The following is a 20,336-nucleotide window of genomic DNA, read 5'->3' on the forward strand; positions in this document are numbered from 1 at the left end:
TACAAGCAAATGACACAATGAGCTCCAGTGTTTTTCAACCCTTTTGGCTTGATAGAATCATGGACTGTTGTTGTTAGTGTTGGTTGGGCAGAATGCAGATAGCCTACAACCTCATGGAAATGTCACTCAGAGTCACCTAGGTGCGGGTGATTGTGCTTCGAGGCTATGGGCATGAAGAGGGCACCACCCTGAACTTCCACATCTTTGAAGAGAGACAGTGGAAGGTGAACTGACTATACTACCTTTGCAGAGAGGGCCTCTACCATGCTGGAGATGGAAGCCCTTTACGGAGAGAGCACGACATCTTGGATTCCCTTCCATTGTGCTCCGCTTTTAAATTTTTAAAACTTTGCTTCAGTCGTAAGGCCTGTGGTAGAAGAACACAGCTTTCCAATCTTATCTATTTTCCAGGGTAGGATAAACATGTTGGGTTTAGTTAAATTATGAATGCTGATAATATTCATTTGGTACAATTTATATTCTTCTTTTATCTTTTTATTTTTGACAGTTTAGGCTGGGGCATAAAGCATAATTATATTCTTGGCATCCTCCCTTAGAAGTTTTAAATCAGTTCATGAGGCTTTCAGCTCGGCTCCTGTCATTTATCCATCAGCATTCAGTCCATTTAATCCCGGCCTCTCAGCTGAGCAGCCCCTCGCCCCTGTTGTGAGTGATTGGCCTGCTCCACTGCTCCCAGCTTCTCCTGTCACATCGCATTTGCATAAAAGAGGACAGATAACCAAATTTGAGCACACAAATGAAAATGCTAAGCGCTAAACCTGTCACAGTTGTTGTTCAACTAATTGTGAAAAATTTGATTTGCTCGCCTTTCACTGTTTGTCATGTGGACCCCCTTCTCAAATGTGCCTTGGCTTCTGCCTCTGTATATGTAGCTTTTAAACTCTTGAGCACAAGCAGCCCACCCTGGGGATTACTTACCTCTCCTACCAGCTTTTAATGTTGGCTCATCTTCTTGACTAAATTAGGCCACCATGGCAAACAAACACATAATTAAAAACCCAGGAAAGACAACTGCAGCTGTACTTCTTAAATTGATTTTTACAATGCTGCTGTATGCCTCAGTATGCTCTTCCATTTGATAATTTTGTTTCTTTATATAACTTCTGGTAGGAGAAAATTGAGAGTGGGTGTTGCGGCAAGCTTTGCTATTTTGAAACCTATGTGTTATTTTGTTTCTTACTTTCTGTTCCTCCCATAACAAAAAATTGTATCATGGGTCTTAAAAAGCACATTTCTATTCCCTAATACTTTACCTGACATGCCAGTATACATTTTTAACCAAGGTTTCAAATGATTCCATTTGAAACGGTATTAGAAACAATGGATAAAATTCCTTGGCTTACAATACTCAATCACACGAACTCTTTTTAAATGGTATGTGATATGAGTGCTTTGAAAATTTGTATGTGTATTATGTATGGTTTGCTTCACTGTTCATTATGCAGAGGCTTTAACTATTCTCTTTTTACAGGCGTTAAGTTGATGATTTCTTGATGCCTATGAAAACAATACATATGGTGTGTCTATAAAGTGAAAAAAACTTGTTTTCCAGGAGTCACACAAGAGAAATGTCTCTCTTGTGGTAACAATGCCTCTGATTGCTTTACTGCATTAATTTGTCCCTAATATTTTAGGTATGTAATGTCCAGGCAACAATGAAGATGGCATTAACTAAAGTTGAAACCTTTAAAAGTCGAATACAATTTAAATTACCTTTGAGAATTGGAGGTTTATGAAGTGAAATATGACATTTACAGTGACAGTTTGTGGTTTGTAAAAGTTAGATGTAACATCCTTTATTGCAGTAGTTCTTTAAGATTTATTTTTAGTAGGTCAAACGACATGGATTAATTGAAGAAATATTTGATTATATATAATTTTATACAGTCCTATCCTAAAGAAAACAATGTGGTTCTTTTTACCATAATCCCCCTAAAATAATCCCCCTATAATCTAACTTGAAAATTTGAATGTGCACTAATCTCTTTACAATGTTTAATCACATTTTAGTTCAAAGAAATGAGGTTATGGTATGAAATGCTCACTACTTTAAGACATACATGATAAATTTAAGAGTTTAACTTTTTTTTGACGGAGCTGGGGGAATAATTTTATTCCTATGACTTGTTGTTTATACTTCACTATTTTTATGTCATTATGATTTCTTGTTTTGTGGATGAAAGTTTCTGTGAGCCTGTATGTATAAATTTCAACTAGATGTGGCTAGTAACATAGGATCAATATTAACTATGAGATTTTAATGTCTCTAAGCCAAAACTCTGGAAAGGACCACAAGATTAATTAAACACTCCAGGAAGGACTGAATGAAAAACCATTACCAGAGAGCTCTCTTATTATGACAGTAGAGGCCCTTACACAGATTAGGAACAAAATAAATGAATAAATCTACTCCATTGCCTACTTTCATTCTACTTCCAAGTTGTGCTAATTCCTCTTCAGTAACATTTCTTAATATTTATCTATGTATTTCATTTTTGCATTCATTAAATTGCAGATTTTGTAATTATGGAGGCAGCATTAACACTGAAGTTGTTAATTGTTTGGGCTTTAGAACCAGACCCACATGGGTTGGAAACCTGTCCCATACTTTCAGTAGCTGTGTGACCTGGGGCACAACCTGTTGTTTGTTACCTTCAGATTTCCCTTCTACATAATGGAGATGATAATAGCACTTTCCTCATACAAAAGAGTAACTATTAGGTTTAAACGAGTTAATCCATGTGATACTTTTAGATCAGAATTTGGCACATAGTAAGTGCTCAAAAATAGTAGCTATTATTATAGTTGCAAAATGATTAATGCTTTTCTTTTTGCCTTTAACCTATTTTGAGTACTTTTCTAAGATTTCTAAGCAATCACATTTGCACTTTAATGACTTATATAATATCCCATAGTTTCCCCAGTATTTCCCCCCAGCTATTGGATATGCATATTTTTTTGTTTTTATGCAGTTTTTTGTTTTGTTTTTTGTACATAAACATAGCTATGTGTATCTCATCTCTCTTCATTCAGGCTCCTCTCTTCCCAGCACCCTGAATTTTGTATTATTCTTCTGAGTTAAGTTTCCAGAGGTTGAGGTTTCTGTTTCATATAAAGCATGTGAATTTTAATGGATATTGAACTATATTGTAAAATCCTCATCCAAAAAATATGAGCCACTTTGCAACATCAGCTTTAATTTTGGCCCTCACTAGTGTGGTCTCGCTAGAATTTCCTGCCTTTGTGTGTTCGCCATCTCCAAGTCCTGTCCCAGGTCAAGGACTCTCCAAACTGTGGGTGTGGTCTTGCAGTTCTATGCCTGAAACCCACTCCTTATTCATTTCAAATTAGAATAATTCTTCTTAATAATAATTTTTCTTATGATAGTGTTAGAAATTTTCTTCTATGGCTTCTACTTCTTTTTGAATAAAGTTGAAAGCTTTTATTAACTAATATAAACTGTTGGACCAGTTGTCATCTACTAAGCCTACCTATTTCTATTTTATTTTACTAGGAGGTTGTGTAGCCTCCTTCCAAGCATGCAGGCTTCAAGTAAGACAGATCCAGGTTTGAGTCATGATGCTATTATTTACTGAGTTGTGTAAATTCTGCACAGGATTCTTACTGGGGTTAAGAACCATCACATCGACCTTGTATGGTCACTATGATAGAAGGCATGTGAAATCTTGGCGGGCATTAGATCCTCAATAAATATTAGTTAATTTGCTTTTTCAATTACTACTATAGTCCTACTTTTGCTCTTTTTGCAAAATATTTCCTGCAAATATTTTTCCTCTTTTATTTTCCTCTTTTATTTCCAAGTATTTGTAAACACTGAGATTATTTTTCCCCTTTCTGCTGAATTTCTATATTTTTTCCTTTGAAATGATTTTTGCTCATTTCTTTATATTTGATCTACTTGCTCTAACACCTCCTTCTCTTATATGGGATTTGAAGAGCTCCCAAATGGGTGCTTTTACATATAGAATTTTTTGCTTGAATATTAAACTTAAATTAGGATCAAAGGCTGAAGAAATCTATGAATTAATACAATATTAAAAGCTATAGTTGGATGGGGAAAGGAGAAGAGAAGAAAAAAGAGATTTATGGAACCATTTTTCTTCCCCAGTAATACAACCACGTTGGTTCCTGAATGGCTCAACCACATGTCCTGGTGCTGGTGCTGGTGCTGGCAGAACTTGGGGTAAAAGAAAGAACAGCCAACAACTCTTTGGCTAATTATGTTTACAAAGTACTTTCTCATCTTACCCTACTTAAAGTTTTAATTGTATACAAACATTTCTCAGACCTTAGGAAACTTACAAGTTGGAAAAATAAACAAAGCATGTTTTTAAAAATCACAGACAAAAATTATGAAATGATGCCACCACCAGGACACAGCATAGACCAGGGTTCTGAGAGAGAGACAGAGACAGAGAGAGAGAGAGACCGAGCAGGGGAGGGTCAGAGAGAGAGAGAGAGAGACAGAACTGGAAGCAGGCTCCAGGCTCTGAGCTGTCAGCACAGAGCCTGGTGCGGGGCTCGAACCCACAAACCATGAGATCATGACCTGACGCTTAACAGACTGAGCCACCCAGATGCCCCAAGAGTATTAAAAGTTAAATAGTAGCAACAACACCACTATGTTGACTAAACAAAACATCTGAGTATCATGCTGAGGGATGCTGCTTTGTGACCACGGAGTTGTATGCAAATTATGTTCTATTTACAGAACCAACCATGGTTCAGGAAGAGTTTATGGATGCTTTGGTTCTAGGTTTTAAATGACAAGTGGGATTTGAAGATGGGAGGTAATATGCTAGGTAGGGACAATAGATGGGGAAAGGCAGAGAAAGAGAAGTTAGATGATCTTTGCTAAAATCAATGAGTGCTTTGGTTTTATTTGGGAGGGGGCCATGCCCCATGACAGACCTCCAGTGATGAAAAGGAGATGGTTGTTTACACTGTGTGCAGTGGCAAGTTATAGGAGAGTCGTCTTCTCCTTTCCTGGAGATTAACCTAATAAAAGTAAGGTTTGGGGATGATTGTCCAGGTGGCATGAGAAATCAGGAGATAGAAAAGCCCCGAGAAAGGGAGATCAGTTAGAAGATTATTTCAGTGGTCCAGGTAGGAGTTACTAGGTATAATGGTGATAAAGACCAGGAAGGGAGGAGCATGCAAAGCAAAGATTTCATAAAAAGAATCAAGTAGACCTGGAACCAGAAAAAATTTAGAGCCAGGAAAGATGAAGACATTGACAATTCAAACTGCGGCAGAATATTAACTAAAATAATGAAACAGAGCTGTCTTTGGGGGAAATTCTGAGTGGGATTCTAGATTTGTGGAGTACAGTTTTGGAGATCAAATTCAAAAAGTTACATGGTAGGGGGAAATAGAGAATAATGAACAAGAGTCAGGGGATATAACTTGCTTTAGTAGTTTGACAGTGAAAGAAAAGAAACAGGAAGATAGCTTGAGCAAGCAGAATTATAAGAAAGTTGTTATTTTTCAAGAAAGGGGAGGGAAACTGGAAGGAGCGAGTAAAATAGGGGCACCTCTTTTCATGTGTGAAGGTGATTATTGTTGGTTTTTCCCCTGCCCAATGCAAATCACAACGATTATTGACTAAAATCCATATCCCCTATTTCTTTGGATCTGAGAATTCGGTTCCTTTCTGGCTGTTCTATGGGTAAAAAAGAGAGGGAACCCCCTTTTTTCTTGCATGAAGTAAGATCAGAGTTTAGGGTAGGAAAAGAAGCTACCATAAATCCACAAAATTGTTTTAGCAGGGTTCTTCTTTTGTGCCCATTAGCATCTGCTCCGGAATTTTGTTAAGTGTTCTATTGAGTTTGTAATGTAGTGATAGCTTTCTTTTAAGAGTTTCCAGAGATGATAACTTCCAAGACCTGGTCACCACACAAGTGACTGTCATACTCACTTACAATTGTGACAAGCATTAGGACTCCTCCTCAGTGTCTGGTTCTCTTTTGCCTTCTGACAGTTGGGTGGGCGGATTTTCTCCACCTGCTGTCCTGAGGATAGGTATGGTATGCAGTTTGCTTTGGCCAAGGCAAGTGATAGCACTGCGCGTCAGTTACAGTGCGGCTACCCAGCCTGCTCATTCCTCCCACCACCATTGACCATGGGTGTGCATGTTGAGGTGGAGATGCCTTACGGCTCAGGCAGGTGAGAACGAAGGCCACATGTAGAGATGAGCTACACTGGAGTGCTCTATCATCTGTCATCTGAAAGAGTGAGAGAAACTTTTGTTGGACTTTTCTCTCTTTTTTTTAACCACAGCATAATCTAGTTTATCATTGTTAATAGAATGACTGAATTGAAAATAAAATATTTAAAAAAGCAGTTGTAGGATATGTAAAGGTCTCTCCGTTCAGTTACCTGAAATTTTTATCATGATTCAAAGTATGACTCTTTATACTTTGTCAGATGTATAGTTTTATAATCACAATAATCATGTATACAAAGGACAGTAGTAGCAGCTAAGACTTAACGAGCTCTTGCTGTGTGCCTTGGCCTGTTCTAAACCCTTGTAAGCTCTGTGCATTTCTGCTTAGCCCTTTTGACAATTCTAAGATGAGAGTCCTATTAATAGGGCCATTTTCAGATGAGGAAACTTAAGGACAGAGAGGGTTTATATCTTGTCTATGGTGGGTTCAAGGTTCAAACCTAGGTCTCTGATTTTAGATCAGATATATCAGATATATATATCAGATATATAGATAGATGCCATGTACTTAGCCACTGCAAAATGGCCTCTGGCCATCTGCAGGAAGGGTGAATGGTAATATATACTCTGAATGTTTGAATGTCTTGGATCCTATGGTTTCTCAGTGTAAAACCTGGCTTTGCCTTTTATTATAATTACATGCATCAAACTTTCAAACTCGAGATCCTTTTGCTACTAATTAGTAAATCACTGAACTAAAAGACAAGATCCAGGTTATTTTGAAGAGTGAGAGCAGTTTGTGAAGATGAGTAGCCTTGATTAGCATATAGGTAGGAATCAAGCACAGCTTAGTTAAAGCGGTATACAGTTGAACCATGAGAAGTAATTTAATCGATTGGTTGATTCTATATGTACAGGGTTGGAAAACAAAGGACAAATACTAGGTATATTGTCCCTCCCCTCAAAAAGGATGATACTAGGTATAAGGATTCAGAGATGAGTAAGCATAATACCTCAAGAAGCTCACACTCTAGTGATTATGTGACATCTAATATTTTTGATAATTAAAAATGAGCCAGTGTACTAAAAACTATCAAACTGTGCACTTAAAAATATGTGCTGGGAATTTCACATACATTTCTCACTTAATCTTCAAATTAATCTTATGTAATCACTTTCCATATTATAAAATAGATAAAATATCTGGGCTTCGGAAAGGTCAGGTAATTTACCTGAGGATACACTGTAGGTGGTGGAGATGATGTCCAGTTTTGTTAGACATCAAGGCTGATGCCTTTCTTTTCTTTCCTAATATTTCTAAAAGTGTGTTGGATCCATGTCAGTGGTACATTACCGATTTTAATGTAGTACATAAATAAATACCTTATTTTAAGAATTAATGTTTTTATAGCTTCTACTTACTGGAAATGATACTGATTTTCCACTAACAATAGTAATACAGCAAAACCTTGGATTGTGAGTAACTTGTTCTGTGAGTATTCCACAAGACGAGCAAACGTTTCTAATAAATTTTAACTTGATAAATGAGCGATGTCTTGCAATACCAGTAGTAGGTGATGCTGAATGTCACACGATCACGATTGAGCCAACTGTTCTTGAAAGTCACTTTGATATACGAGTGTTTTGGAGTGCAACCATGTTTCGGGAATGAATTATGCCCCCAAATCAAGGTTTTACTACATGTAGTTTTATTTTAAACTACATATTCTTAGATGGAAAAAATTAAATTGATTTCAATAAAAATAGTATTCAGGGATGTAAAAAATTGTCAATGTGAAAGTCGAGTGCTTAAGTGTGGAAAGCAGTGCTCCAGGCCACACTGTACCATAGCCACCCAAGGGCTGACGGCTGAGACTAGGCTATTCTATTGTAACAAACAACTCCTAAATCCAAGAGTTTAAAAAAAGTGGTTTGTTTACTTATGGCTCACATTATACATCTAACATGACTGGAAGAGACAGTGGTGGGGTGGAGGTGTTTCAGTTCCATTCAGTCACTCAGGAAGCTAGACTGACAGAGGTCCCACTATTTTGTGTTAGTCAACTGGAGGCTGGAGGGTTAAGGGGAACCAGATCCATGAAAGGTTAAAGAGTTTGGACCTTGTCCTGAGGGCAAGAGGGATTAGTGCTTTTAATGCCTTTTGTTCTATTCATTGCAAACAAGGCAGTGTCATGGCCCAAGAAGATAATACAATATGTGGCCTGGGGACCTATCACTAAGATTTTTGCGATTCAAACCTAATATATGAAAATCCAGGCTTATATTGCAAATAAACATGGGGATTGTTCAAATTGCAAAAGGGTTCTTTGCTTAAAGGATTAATTGCAAGATGCTCTTTAAGTTTAAATATCCCTTAGTATGTACTCTTTGAAATATTGAAATGAACACTTACTTCTGTGTAAACCCAATTTTTTAGAAGCTCTTCTGTGGTGGGGAGTTTCGCCTGTTTAATGAGGAGGGTAACAGTGTAGTATTAAAATGTGAATGTTGTTTCTGTTAACATTAACAGCAAAATGAATTTTCTTTTCTCCATGTGAACACAATGAAAGCAAGTGTAATTTAGATTCCAAGCATTGTAACACATACAAATTTGATAGGCAGGGATATTTCTTTAGGGAATATTTGAGCTCCCAAACTCTTGGTTTATGTTTCTGTAATTGCCCTTAACATGTTTTATTACCTGCTTACATGGTTGTCTTCTTCACTAGCACCTTGATGGCAGGAATCATTAACTTTGTCTTCCCCGAACCTCATACAGATCCTGGCTCTTAGTAGGCGCTCAGTAAGTATTTGCTGAGGGACTAAATAAACACCTTGCATTTTTCAAACAAAGTTCTAACGCAGAACACTTTCCCAGTGGGTATCACATTTGCCAACCATAATTTCTTTTTAATTCATCAGTCCTTACCTCTCTTGGGATTTCACCTTTGCTGGAGAGAACAGCTAAATCTTTAAGTAATCCAAGACAAATAAGAAATACACTTCAAGAGAGCCAGTGCATCCTTAAATTGTTGATTCCTGTGACTGAGTGAGAAAAATGAGTGTATCTGTGTAGTCAAGAAATAAATTCTAGGCAACCTTAGCATAGTTGTCTGGTTTTGAAACATTAGGGCCAATTTATCAGCCATTACACTCTAGTTAAGTACTAATCAAGTTTATGTTTCCCCTCCAAGCTAAGTAATAGAGAAGAACTATGATTGCAGGGAACAGTAAGACCATCTATTACACAGTCTTGAAATGCTGGTGACTTTAATTTCTACAAAGAGCATATGCTTATTGTGCTTAAATGTCAGTTTCACAAAAGCCGTACATCTCAAGTGGGACAGTCAAGTAATAGGAAAATAATTAGCGAAAAATTGAGTTCTTGCTTTATCAACTCCGACTTATGCAAGGATTTTTTTCCCTTCTAGGTAAATTTCTGTTTATGTCTCTTTAAGTCCAGAAGTGCATGCATTGATGCAGATTCCAAAGTCCCTACCACTTGTGCCATTGAGAGCTCTGGTTCCCAGATGATCTCCATTCCCTCTATTCAAGCTTCAGCATCATTTGTTATCCTTGAAATTTATGTGACAAGCCAGAATTGTGGCTGTGTATGCATTTGCTTTGAGAGTGCAAAACTTTTAAAGCAAAGAGGTGGAAAGCAGATGCACTCAGGGCTCAGATTAGCACTTGAGCTCAGTAATAAGGGACCTACCAGTAATTAAACCACCTCAGAATAATGAAATGGTTGCACACTGTACGGAGGGAGCCCCATCATCAGATTGCCCACCATAGCTACAGGAAAGGAGGACCTGTGCTTTGAGAGAAACATTGACCTGCAGATGTTTTCTTTTGATACTTCTGATAAATGGTATCGTTCAGAGGCATTTAAATCTGTGCATCTTTGTTTAGCTGAGCTCCAACGCTGGGGTCACAATATATTTATATATTATGTTTTAGAGCATCTAGGTCTAGGGACCAATTTTTTGGAGTTCTTTGTTAATCAGAGAGGTGCTATGTAAACCAGAAGGAATTTCCTCTGGTGGAGGTTGGGATGAGGACCAGGCATTGTCTGAGCCACAGCTCATGTGATTATAGTTCCAGTTCAGAAAGCAATACTTAAAAGCTATTTAGATGGAGGGGAGTGAATAGGGATGAAGAGACCAATTAACCAATTTTTCTTGGCCTTTCCTCACACATAGACACATTCTGTACAACACCCCAGTTTTGATGTATTATTTTAATTAATCCCAGTCTTTTGATTCCTGCAGAAAGAAGGTTAGCAAATGTAACAATGCTCGGGAGTTTCTTTATCGTAAAAGACACATAATTTCAAGCATTTAATAAGGTAGATTTATTCTGGGTAGTTTAGCTTGCACATTCACTCAAACAGCCCTCCCCAAAGACAACATTAAAAATGTGATTAGTTAGCTGCCATCAATAACACAAAATAGGAAAATGCTCTCTGAAGGGACAGCTTTGCGGAGGGCACTGCACAGTGTGTAGTAAAAATATATGGCCTAATAAGTTTACATTTGCAGGCTCATTTGTTAAAACTCTTGAATTTCTAATTTGTGTCGGAAAGATAAATGGATGGAGCCACAGTAAAGTGTGAGATTAATACTGATGGATGGGGATTCAGTTTTTTGCTGGCCTCTTAGTTCCACACAACCCAGTAGGCAGTTTATAGGAAAGCCAAATGTAAATAAAAAGAAGGGCATTATTTACTTTGGTTGAGACCAATTGCCAGTAATTTTGTTCCTTTCAACCCTAACATTAAGGAAATTTCTATGTAATTTAATTATTATACTTCAGTAATCAACAGACCTACAATTTACACAATTTGATGTTTCCAAGATTGGTCCTTAAAAGCGCTATTACGTAAGGGACAGTTAGGGATTGTCTTTCTTATTGTATTCCAATAAAATATTTCTCAAGTCAGATGGTCCCTAAAAAAAAATTTCTGAGTACAACATCAGAAGAAGTCATAGGTTCTGAGGAAAGAGAGAAAAATAGTGGCTTTTTCACAGCCATAGATTTAGGAGAAAAAAATGAGATTCTGTAGTGAAGGAAATTGGTAGGAGAAGGCAACTTTAATGCTTCTCTTTGCCATCTTAACCCTCCCCCTCCCCCCACCCCCAATCAGGACACAACACTCAAGGCCTTCAGCAGCCTTCTGGCATGGAGTTTCCTAACGCCTCAGGAATTTCCTGTCTCTGTGTCATTGATGACCATCAGATCACATATGGCAGCAATGGTCAATGGCAGAGAGAAGGGGGATCGATACCCCAAACACTTAGTTTGACAAAAATCTGCCTAAAATCAAGAGATGAATCCTCAACACATTTGTCAACTCAGCTCCTTTGACTGAAGCTAGACATATTTCTAATTATGAAACATACATTTTGTGTCAATGTATTTAAAGGTCTACTTGGACACGTAGAAATCAACAAGTTAAGTCTGCCCCATTCCCTCCAATCCTCTTCTCTTTCTTTCCCTCCCTCCTTTTCTTCTCTGTCTCTCTCACTCTTCCTCCCTCCTGCCTATCAAGACATAATTACACACCAGAATCTCCAGGAGAAAATCTCTAATCCTCTCTAATTTTCTCACTGATTACACTTGTCTTAGTAAGCCCCAAGAGTTAGTGTGGTACAGGGGAAAGAGCTTTGGCCAAGGGAACAGAAAAATCTGGGATGTGGCTCTGGCTCTACTGATTAAAAGCTGTGTGATGGGCAAGTCACTTACCTTCTCAAAGACTCATTTTCCTCATCTCTAGAATGGTGACAATCTTTATATAAGAGCTATGTATGTTGTATGTATGGGATAAACATATAACAGTGCTTCAGAAAGTAGTTTAATTCTCTGTATTTAATTAAGCTGAAAAATAACCTTAAATATTAATAATTATAAAGGAAAATTAAAAAACCAATATTTTGATTGAGTGATTATGTGGCCATGTCTGGAGGTGTTAAAGGTACCCAAAGAGCACCTCCATCAATGTAATGCCTGGGGTCATTGTTAACAGGTATTGATTGATTCAGAGGGGATGTATGGGGGGTTCCAGTGTGGGGCAGGTGGTAGGCCCATCGCTCCCATTGCTTCTTCTGCAAGGTAAGAAGCCCATCCTATAACTGTGACATGCACTGGCCTCAGGCCAGTGGCTTCCAGGCTTGGACTAGCCTCTCCTGAGCCCCAGTAACAATTTTTAGCCAGGGACTCTCTGGAGAGATTTCTGAATAAACTACATCTGTCCATCTGGCACTGTGCAGCTAGGTTCTTCAAAGAACCATCCCTCACTGCAGTTCAGCTAGGGCTAATTCTAGTGCTGATTGTTTTTTGTGTTCTCTGGTTAGGTCAGTCCTGAGGATGTGGCCTTGTGTGGAGATCTGCTGCTCCTCTAATCCGCTTAGAAATTAGCAGGTGATGCTTACAAGCCCAGAAGTCAGCATTTATTGAGCACTTACTATGCTTTTTAGAAGGATCTCTTTCCATAGGAATGCAAGAAAATGATCCTTACTTAAGTTGAAGACCCAGAGTTAGGTGTTTGGCTTCTGAGGTGGAATGCAAAGGAATGGAGGCACTGTCAGGACACTAACCACACACTCATTTTGGTGAAGGAGCAAGAAAAAAAAATCAAATATATTGAAATTTTTTATAGGGAGACATTGATTTAAAAAAATGAAGCAATATGTAGAATGAAAATGAGAAGCTTCTGAAACTTTTCTTTGGTGAATATTATTTGTAGAAGACTCGAAGCTGCAGATTACTTTGGGGAATTCTAGGAGTAGATTTAGCATGCACTTAAGGCTTGCTAAAGGGCTAAGCAGAATTAGAAGGGGTATAAGACACAGAGGAGATGTATTCTCTCCTTTAATAGGCACTTGATCTATGGCACTATGTGAATCTGTGCTGGTGAATGAATCCTCTTTTCAACTCCAAAATGGAGATAAGAACATTTTCAGGGTCTTCTTAGGTGAGTTTGTGTTACAACATGAAGAAGCAGATTAATTTTGAAGCTTGTAGGACTATATTCTCTTACCTGAAAATTCCAAATGGTTCCTTACTGCCTATAAGAGAAAAATTCAAGCATCTTAGCATACTAGACACCTTGTAATTTATTCCTAAAATGAGTCTTTTAGCCTCATCTCTTGTATTCTCTACCAGTGCATTCTGGTCTCAGTTACATGGAACCCATTTATAGTTCCTGAAAACACTGTGTTTTCAGGGAATGGCTTTGTTTTCAGACACTGTTCCTTGGACTGGAATGTTACTCTTAGCTTCTGCTGATGCCATTCCTCCCCTAACCTTCAAGGCCAAGCTTAAATGCTACCTCAAATGGAGCCAGTGAACATCTTCCTTCTCTCTGCTCTTCCCTCATGCTTTCTTCTCTTCTATCACTCAACCATTATCTGAAATGGTCTGTTTGGCTATTGTTTTTGCACATAAACTGTGACCCCTTCAAAGAGGGAAACCTGTGCTGTTGTCCCCAGACAGAGCAAAGGGACAAAGGCACAAGAAGTCTGGAGGAGAGCCAGTATTCCCAATTAGTGCCTTGGAGTTTTGTGATTGGGATCAAGACAAGATGGTGGTTGCCAGAGTCAATACTCAAGTATCATGGCTAAACACATTTATAGATACTTTTTAAAGTGTGTGTGTTTGGGGTAGTATAGGTAGGAGGTTGGCTAAGCCAGAAATTAAAGACAAGTTTAAATGCTTGAGATAAGTTGATTGCCATAGAAGTCTGGTGTAAGATTTCCCATCATTATTCTGAAAGGCCTATATATTTTTGAAAAACTTTCAGGCTCACTAATAAGCATGTTTGTGGCCTTTTGCTCTTTAATGTGATAAAAAGGAATACAGCTCTTCAGGTGACAGTTCTCAGTCTGTTAATAGATTGTAAGAGACTATATAATGTTAATTTCCATAAAGCACGGCCTAGGTGAATGTCGTTTACTTAGAGGCCATAGACTTTCAAATATGAAATTCCACTCAGTGAGACAATAAGGAGCCCTACTTCCTATGTCAGTAATCAATAACTCGAATCCCCCAGAATCGAGCAACCTGTCAGTCCCTTATTTAATCAGAATTTTAGGAGGGATTAGTTCTATAATGAATCCTTGTAAATTTGCTTTCAATCTTCTCCATGTTGATGACATCCTTGCATATGGATATCCACATTTGCCTCTCAGTGGGAAGGCATATTTGACATTTCAAAGACTACAAAATATGATCTAGAAAATAAACACTGCTGTAGTAATTTTGATGGTTGATCATCTGTTTAATGTAATGTCAGTTAACTTTGAGACTGTATATTAGGCTGGCTTGATTTATTATCAATTTTCAATGCTATTTAGCCATCCAAAAAAAAAAAAAAACAAAAACCCCATAAGATCTTGGGAGGATGAAGGGTAAAGATGGATGTTTTTTCTTTGTGGGAAGATTTGGCAAGTCTTTTCTAACATCTGAATGTAGGTTATTTTGATTAATGGTATAATGCAAAAGGCATTTTATATTTTAAAATTTAAGGAAATGATATTCCAGACAATGGACCTACTGCTTAATTCTTCATTTTATTTCATGACATTGGTGAGCTCTCCTCTTCCTGCCCCCGACGAAGAGAACAAAGACCTCTCTTTTTGGTTGTATTCATTCATAACCTTCCGTGGAATCCTGTAAGTAGGTGTCAGTGAATTTTGTGTTTATGACATTATTGCTTTTGTGAAAATATTCAGGATTTTTGTGTGTGTTTTTTTGTTCTTTGTTTTTTTAAGTGAATGATTAAATGTGATGCAATCCTAGTTTTAGAATCGATATTGTTACTATATTTCAGATACTGATTATGTGAAAACCTTACTTGGAATGTAGACACTTTCATGTCTACCTAATTCCATCTTTTGAAAATAAAGATATGAATTTAAGTATCTCATATATGACATCAATCTAAAAAGAGCAGGTAATTCCCATTCCAGCTCAATGAACATTTGGCGTATGGTACTGAAATCAGCAATCTGATGGCTGCCTCCCTGCCCTGTGTTGTCCATTATAATGGTCTGTGTTTATGGGCATTTAGAACTTAAGAAAAAGAAAGGAGAAAGGAATGGAATGGTTGGAAAGGAAAATTAAGTCCAAAAAAGTATTTTCTATTTTTATCAAAATAACACACATAAAATTTTAAATGTCAAGGATTTTAGTGAAGGCTTACAATAGATACTATAGCCCTCTATCATGTTCTTCCCTCCCCCTTAGACCTGCTCCCCAGAGACCACTGCCGTGAAGCCTTTTAATTATTTTTTATGGTTTTTACCTCTGTATTTCTAGATAATATGCTTATATTGCTATTTATTCAAATTGAGTTAATCAACTTTAAATTGATTTATCAATTTTGGAAACATCTATTGACTTGCTAGTGTAGTAGATGAAGATATATTTCTCTTCATCCTCCCTCTCCCCATACCAATATAGTTATGTTCCCCTCCTTCAATAGAGTTAAATCATAATTTTTCATTTAAAAACTTTAGTGTTTACCTTGTTCTGGCAGTATAAATATTTTTTTACTGGTGGGCAAAGTAGTGTACTATGGACACATTTCTTTTCCAATTAAAGTTATTTTCCTGGTATTCATAATTGCCAATTTTTCTCTTGCTAATTTTTCTGTGTTACTTTCATGAATCTTCCTAATCCTACGAACACCCTTGAAAGTGATTGTACTTATTCGATAGTCTAGCAAGTCCTTCTCCCCCTTGCCTCACCTGTACCATCCCTCCTGCAGCCCTTCATCTACCTACTTTAAACTGGGAATTCACTCACCTGATGTAATGCCATCACTTCATGGGTCCTCCTTTTATTGTCTGCTGGAAATTATTTTTTATTTCTCCTGTGTTAGATCCTCTGATTCCTGGACCCCATGTCTTCTTTCCTGATTTATTCTCTCTCATTTAGTGGAGAGCATATCACTAATCTGAGGGAAAGGGTCCATGGGAAATAAATGATTTGGGAAGTTGTATGGCTGAAAATATTTTTCTCCTACTCTCACTCTTGCTGGATAACTTGAGTGGATATAACATATGAGGTTGGAATTAATTATGTCTTAGAATTTTAAATCTATTCCTCCATTTCTTTTGGTTTCTAACTTTGCTATTGAGAAGTCCAATACATTTTGATGCTTGTTTATTCATATATAAATGGTCTTCTTTCTGGAAACTTCTAGAATCTTCTCATTTCTCAGGTGTTCTGGAATTTAATGACGTGAGGGTCTTTTTCAGTTATTGTGCTAGATTCTTGTTGACCCTTCCCATCTGAAGGTCCCTGTTTTTTCAGCTCTGAGAAGTGCCCTTTAATTATTCCTTTGAGAATTTCCTTCTCTTCATTGTCATTGTGTTTTATCTTCAAAACTTCATTGTTTGGTTGTGGGGTCTCCTAGCCTAATCTCTCAACTTTTAAAAAATTTTATTTCTAGGGGCACCTGGGTGGTTCAGTCGGTCAAGTGTCCAAATTTGGCTCAGGTCATGATCTCACGGTGCGTGGGTTCGAGCCCCGCGTCAGGCTCTGCGCTGACAGCTAGCTTAGAGCCTGGAGGCTGTTTCAGATTCTGTGTCTCCCTCTCTCTCTGACCCTCCCCGGCTCACACTGTCTCTCTTTCTCTCAGAAATTAAAAAAAAATTTTTATTTCTTTTGTCCCATTATCTGCCACCTTGATTTTTGTCTTAGGTTTTGGAGTGTTACTTCAACTTTGTCTTCTAATCCTTTTCTGAGGTTTTTTAAAGACACAGTTTTATTATTGCTATTACTATTATTATTTGTATTTTATTGAAATACAGTTGTACCAAGTTATCGGTGTACCAAGGACTGCCCCTTGCCAAACCCACTAGACGATTCTCAGTGCTCGTTTACTAGATGAGCAGAATTTCCCTCTATTGGTTTCCGCCTTCTCCTGGAGACACTGTCTGCATTTGGCTGAACCCTCATAGATTGTTTTTTTCCCTTTTTTTGTGAGCTATCCATTGTAGATTCCATTCCCACATCATTCTCCTCTTCCTGATGTCCACAAACTGGACTGCTCCAGAGCTCAGTCCCTGGCCTTCTTTTCCTTTTTTTGAATTTTTATTTTCTAGATGATACATCCACTCCTGAGGTTTTAGTATCATCTATGTACTGATGATGCCAACATTTGTTTCTCCACCTTGAACTTTTCTCTGAACCTCAGACTTGCATTTTTAACTACTTGCTCAATAGCTTGACCCTGTTGTTTTGCAGGCTTCTGAAATTTAACATGGCCAATAAAATGCTTGATTTTTGCCCTTCACACCCATTCTTCCATCAGTGTCCCTCTTTTTTTTATTTTAATTTTTAACTTTTTTTGTTTTTTTTTAAAGTAAATTTAATTTTTTCACTTTGTGTTCCTCATTTCTGTAAATGGTTTCTCTTGCACCCAGTACTCCTCAGTCTCCAAATCTTGAAATCATCTGTGAGGCATCTTTTTCTCACACTGCACATCCAATCCATTAGCAAATCCTGTTGCCTATACCTTCAAATTAGATTCCACATATGACCCCTGCTTATTCATCACCAGCACTCAAATTCACATTGTCCGTATTTCTTACCTTGTCCTAACTAGTCACCCTGCTTCCATAATTGTCTTAGTGCAGTTTATTCTTTCCGTGGTAGCCAGAATGATATTTTAAAGAAGCTAAATGAGATAATGATGTACTCCAATTAAAAGTAGCCTATCCCTCTGTTCTCTTTTCTTCATAGCACTCAGCACTGTAGGACATTATATATATTTGGTAATTTGATTATTTACTTTCTTTCCTGCCAAAAGTCAACTTTAATGCCAAATGTAAGGAACATTGTTGGTCTTGTTCACCTCTGCCTTAGTCCACTTGGGCTTCTGAAACAAAAATACCACAGATTGGGTAGTTTTAAACAAGAGAAATGTATTTCTCACAGCTCTGGAGCCTGGGAAGTCCAAGACTAAGATGCTAGTAGATTGAGTGTCTGGTGAGGATTTGTTTCCTGGTTCATGGATGGCCATTTTCTTGCTGTGTCCTCACATGGCAGAAGGGGTGAGGGAGCTTTCTGCAGTCTTGTTTATAAGGATGTAAATCCAGTCATCAGGGCTTTGCGCCCATGACCTAGTCACTTCCCAAAGGCCCCACCTCCTAATGGCAACATACTGGTGATTAGGTTTCAATATATGAATTTTGAGGGGACACAAGCATTCCTTCTATAGCAACCTCCTTATTGCCAATGTCTAGAAGAGTTCCAGGTATTTAGAGGAAGTGCTAGTCAACATTTAATGAATGAATGAATAAATGATCTTAGAAGCAGCCCACTCCTGGGATCCTGTAATTGTTTCTTCAAATACCATTGCTTACTTCATCCTCCTGCCTAATCCTAAATAGCCACTCTCCCATGGACCTCTTCAATATATAAAAATTTAATGTTATGCAATTTGTTCTATTACCCTATGCAATTTATTTAAATATTAGTTTAGAGTGCTGGGTAATGGCATAGAGTATATAATAAATAGATGATTAAATGTGACTTAAAATATGACTCTCATGGATTTTTCTATAAAATAGTCTTTGTTTATGAACAAAACTTTATTAGGACAGTTTTGGGGGGGGATAAATTTGAGTTAAATTATTTCATCATACAGAAAATTTTCTTTAACCCTCAGCTGTCTGTTTTGTATCTTAACTCTGAGTGTATGGGTGCCTGTATGGTTTAGAAGCTGGGACAGTTGTATGGTGGAAGACAATCTGCCCAACCCATTTAGCACATTTAATCTCTAAGTGTTAATGATAAAGAATAGTATTTCTTTCCTAATGACCTTCATTTAAAACAGAGAACATGGTCATTGTTAGAAAATAATTAAAGACAAGCACAAAATATTTTTCATGACCCAGTCGGGTTAGGCACAAAGTTCGTTTGCTACTTTTATGTGACACTTTTTTTTCCTTTTTCTTGGAATTGTTTGTGCAATGCATTTTTACACATATTTACAACAAAATGATGAGTTTTTTACAGACAAGATTCTATCAGTTTAACTTAAGAGCATATGGCAATTTACATATAAACTGCTTTATGTTTGGAATAATAAAAATGTCAGGACAAATAGGAAACGTTAAACATGGTGATATTTTTATACCATGTAAATTTATTGCCCCATTTAAAAATTAGATTTATAAAGGAATATGATTGATACTGTGCAATGTAGTTGCCAAAGAGACGATGCAGCACCACTGGAGGTGTGCGTTCACTTTCAGGCCAAGCGCTGTTTTATTGGTAAATAATTTGCTGCAATGCTTTCTTTCATCTTGTGATCCCTTATTAAGCCTACCTAGAAAGCATAAAGAATATCTGGAGCTACTGACTTATGTGTAAACAAGTTTCCTTGGCAGTCTTCCTCATAGAAATGGGAGTAAAATATTGGTCTGTTTCCTCATTCTAGTTGCCTCTCTCTGTGGAGTTTATTATGGTTTGGTGCTTCTGAGGTCCTGAAAGAATGCTGGTTTTTCAGATCACTTTCCCAGGTTATACAGATGTACAAGGTCCTTAGTGAGCAGAAACTGAACAGACTTACACTGGCCTGTTCAAATGGAATAAAAATTGACCAGGTAAGAAAGAAACATGGGAAGGAGACATGTCTGAACAAAGAATGTGCTAGACAGGCAGTAGATCTTGTATGATTTACTCAAGGCTCGTGTTTTTATTCCTTCTAAATTTTGAAGGAAATGAAAGATATGTGCGAACACCTGTGAGTATATATAAAAACAAATGTGTGCATAAAATTTTGTATCTAAACTGTCTAAAATAACTCAGGCCTGTCAGCTCGATTCCCTTGAAAAAAGAATTGTTGGAGAGAAATTCTTTAAAGTAGTTATAGACTCTTTTGGGATCAGAGAATGAATTTTGACTTGTGTTTAGAGACTACATTAATATGAGCAGTACAAAGATCTAGATAACATATCCTAGCCATAAAAAAAACAGATAAAACTAGAAAAATGGAAATTTTGCACCAACTCAAAACTTGGACAGGGGTCAACAGGGAGTTGTTCTGCAGTGGTTTTTAAACACAGAGGTGTCTGCTGCTCTTTCTTGATGAAATGCTGGGATGGGAGGTAAA

At 37.4% G+C, this 20,336-nt stretch overlaps 1 long non-coding RNA gene across 2 annotated transcripts; it reads right to left on the bottom strand.

Moving 5' to 3' along the window:
- Positions 1 to 545: 545 nt before the first annotated feature.
- Positions 546 to 16,308, bottom strand: LOC144219956 (uncharacterized). Of its 2 annotated transcripts, XR_013331549.1 has the most exons (5): positions 16,016 to 16,308; positions 8,622 to 8,672; positions 6,197 to 6,266; positions 5,964 to 6,053; positions 546 to 703 (listed from the first exon to the last, which is right to left on the bottom strand). It is a non-coding gene; the product is annotated as an uncharacterized LOC144219956 (long non-coding RNA). The 2 variants fall into 2 exon arrangements; XR_013331548.1 differs by lacking the exon at positions 546 to 703 and having other exon boundaries at positions 5,786 to 6,053.
- Positions 16,309 to 20,336: the final 4,028 nt, after the last annotated feature.

The sequence above is a fragment of the Crocuta crocuta genome, unplaced genomic scaffold (assembly GCF_008692635.1).
Source record: "Crocuta crocuta isolate KB4526 unplaced genomic scaffold, BGI_CrCroc_1.0 scaffold189, whole genome shotgun sequence".
Classification (NCBI taxonomy): Eukaryota; Metazoa; Chordata; class Mammalia; order Carnivora; family Hyaenidae; genus Crocuta; species Crocuta crocuta.